Genomic DNA, 3738 nt, shown 5'->3' with positions numbered 1-3738 from the left:
CTATGATACAAAAAATAGTTACTATATCTAATAAATTTGTTATTTAATTAATTAAAGTAACTATATGAACAATAAAGGTCACTATGTATGTAAAAAGGGTGCTAAAGAAAATTATTAATTTTGGGTCCACACTAATATTATTGTAGACCAGGTCCACGCAAGTGTAATCCCGTTAAATGAGTTAGCGCGTTATTTTATTACGACCAAGGAATACGATCATCGTAATTTGTGAAAAAGGGAAGCTGGAAAATAAAGTAAAATAAAATTAGTTTGTCGTTATTCCATTCATTCCCGCAGATTTGTGAAGTCCGCCTCAAGTTTACTAACCCTCAGATAAAACCCTCAAACCCTAAATTGAACTTCTCAAGTTCTTCGTTTCATATGAGCAATGAGCCGCTTCTTCGGTCCGGAATTCCTAGCAAATTCTTCAAGTCCCTCTTTCTCTCTTTATTTCACCAAATATGCTATGGATTTAGGGGTTTATTAGTCGTTTTTGTTCAATTGATTGATGAAGTTGGGTTGGATTTGGCTGTCAAATTCTTTAATCGTAATTATAAAATTCTGGTAAGTTCCCTACCTTTCTTTAATTTATACAATTTCTTTCAAAGCTTACTTTTGGTTAATTGAACAGATAATTTGAATTTATTTATTTTTGCTATTGCAGCAGAAAATTATGTAATTTATTAACGCTCAAGCCGAAAATGGTTATTTCTGCAATCGAGCATATTGGTATCCTACTTTAGGGATATACGAGTCTAGTACAACCAATTCGCAGGTAAATCTTCAAATTCATGTCTCAAAACCCTAATTACCTATTTCTCGGGAGTTTTTCATATGCATTTGTGGTATTTTACTCCTTGGAATGTTTGTAAACAAATGGGTATGTGTTGAGAAAATTTGAGAAGATGTCATTGAATTGATGAATATATCTTAGCTGGGTACTGAGATTCATTAGTTAGTTTTATGTTTTTAATATTTGTCACGTTGGAGTTCGCAGAGTTCTCTTTGAAAAGACAACCAAATTGCCTGATACTTATACCTGATACTTGACTGAGGCTCTGATGTTCGCAGAGTTCTAAAAGTGTAGTAACCTTTAGGGGATGGTTAGTCTCTTACATGATATACATCAAGGAAGTAAGCGTATTGTTACACGCAACAACTAATGTCAGCATGCCATAACCCAGATTCTGAATCTAGATGTATGAGTGCCAATTTCTTCAGTTTATTGCTCTATCTTGATGCTGGGAACTGATGATTTACTTAATACAGATAACTTGACTGAGGCTCTGATGTTCCTGTCACATTTTGTTGGTGATGTTCACCAGGTTAGTGCCTTTTCTTGAGACAGTGTGACTCTCAGTGAGGATGTTGATGAAAAAAGCTATCATGATTCATTTACTTAGTTGCATATATTTCATACAGTATTCCTTTCTGTTGGAGTCAAGTCAGCTGTGGGACTATAGTTTGTGCTTCAGATAACCAAACTACAGTTCAGTATATCATGATTCATTTACTTAGTTGCATATATTTCATACAGTATTCCTTTCTGTTGGAGTCAAGTCAGCTGTGGGACTATAGTTTGTGCTTCAGATAACCAAACTACAGTTCAGTATCCTTTTAGCATATAAGCATGTGAATGTAAAATGACTTGTACTGAAATATTTCAAACTATGCGATGCATATTGTCAAGCTATGTAAAATGTATGTATGTCTTTTTTTTGACTGAAAGTGGGCAGTGATACTGAATCCATTTATTAGGGGATCACAGCTTTTCCTGATTCTAAGTTCTAACAGTATATCAACAAATTCTTCTATTTGCTCTTGCAAGCTGTCTAAGATGGGAAGAAAGGAGTCCGTCGTATATTCGTATGGATAGCAGTATTCATAAATGATGTTTCCATATTGCTATAGGTTAATTGAAACTGTTTAAAAACTTTGGGAAGGAAAGTAATTATGATGAACTGGAGGACTAAGCAGACTGAAGTTAGTAACTCCATCTGTTGTAAATCTTGTGATTAAGACTGCAAATTTTCAAATGAAATAAAATATGAATTATCGAGCCTCGGAGTTGGTTGGGCTACAATTTGAATTCTTTCTATATAAAGATATCATTTCTTGTTTTACATATGCTTTTAGTCTTGGTCAGTAGAGCCTGCTATCGCCACTACAAGCAACTAGCAACTCTTGACTACTTATAAGTAGACCTGTCAAAAATCGACCCGACCCGAAAACCGACCCGAACCCGACCCGAAAATACCGGGTCCTGAACAAGATTTTGTGACCCGTAACCCGATTTTATCCGAACCCGAGCAACCCGAAAAGTAATGGGTCAAAACCCGACCGAACCCGTTTTGGACCCGACCGATTGAAAATCATTGTATTTATACTAAAAAATGAGATTATGAGAAAATTTAAGCATAATAAGCACGTTGTTTTTACTATTGTTGTGTGTAATATGATTTTATTTATACTTATACGTCATTTTATAGTTGAATTTGACTAAATATAAACTTGTGTAGGAAAATTTGTTAATTTCTGCTAATACTTTGTATATTTATCACCTAAATTAATGAAAACATAATGCGCGTTTTAAAATCTCTCAACCCGTTGGGTCGACCCGAACCCGAAAGTTCTGGGTCTTGAACAAGCATTTGTAAACCCGAACCCGAAAATGACCGACCCGATTCAATCCGAACCCGAAAATAATTTTTTACAACCCGACCCGACCGACCCGTTTGACAGGTCTACTTATAAGGGATGCTTTAGCAAGTTTATTTTTAACAAGGGTGTAAGCCTCTAACTGTAGTTTTGATTTTATATGACATGACGCCACATCTTCGCTGATATAACCTTATAGCATTCTTTTCATGTTTACATTTTTCTGTTACCAACTTCCGTAATTAGCATTTAAATAATTCACTACAATAGGTTACGTTGTTCTTAGATCCACTATTTGGCTTGTATCTAGGTTGTCAATCATTTGATTAATTAGCTGAGGCTAGAGATGTGGGGGATTGTTTGCAAGCACATGAAGCTCGGATATCTCATATCTGCTTCTAAGGCTCAAGCAGCTTTCAGGAGGCAACGTTCCATTGGTATTTTTCCTCTTTCATTCTGAATTATGATTAACAAGATGTCATTTTTACATTCATGGAAGGGCCACAAAATCTCTTGTAAACTTTATAGATAGAATACTCTGCATAATTTCTTGTTTTACTCTACAAATTTACTTTTCTTGTTATTAATGTGATTTTTTTGTGCAGGTAGCACATGAGATTTTTAAATCCAATCTCCAGATCGAGTTATAGGTTTTAAAGGAGTAATAAAGTTTAAAGATACAAGGGACAACATTGTAGTAGAAAAAGAACTCCACCAGAACAAATTTCTTGCATGTCACGTGGAGGAAGTGAAGAGAACAACGAAATGAAGACAATATTACTTTGGTTGAGTTAATGAAAATATTCGAAGATATGTTGGTGTCACAACTTAATGTTGCAATTCCTACTTCACAAGATGGTTCTGAAATGTCCAAGTACTTAAAGATGTGAAGTTATCACACTTCATATCGGTTTAGAGTCTTTGATTTTTGTTTTTTTTGGAAGTTTAAGAACAGGAAATTATTTAGATATTCCTCTAGTTTATGACATGAAATTTAATCTTTAGTGTGGATGTTTGGTTGTTTTGATGAGCCGTATCATAATTTTTATTGATTTTGTTTAATGAAAATTTTGTTTAGTT

General features: G+C 34.4%; 1 long non-coding RNA gene across 1 annotated transcript; it reads left to right on the top strand.

Annotated features, from left to right (window-relative positions):
* Window positions 1-246: 246 nt before the first annotated feature.
* On the top strand, window positions 247-3738 carry LOC130470265 (uncharacterized). Its single transcript, XR_008930255.1, has 5 exons — window positions 247-564; window positions 665-775; window positions 1270-1325; window positions 2969-3095; window positions 3264-3738. It is a non-coding gene; the product is annotated as an uncharacterized lncRNA (long non-coding RNA).

Source organism: Spinacia oleracea, chromosome 3 (genome assembly GCF_020520425.1).
Source record: "Spinacia oleracea cultivar Varoflay chromosome 3, BTI_SOV_V1, whole genome shotgun sequence".
NCBI classification, from domain to species: Eukaryota; Viridiplantae; Streptophyta; class Magnoliopsida; order Caryophyllales; family Amaranthaceae; genus Spinacia; species Spinacia oleracea.
This window is presented reverse-complemented; position numbering and strand designations above follow the sequence as displayed.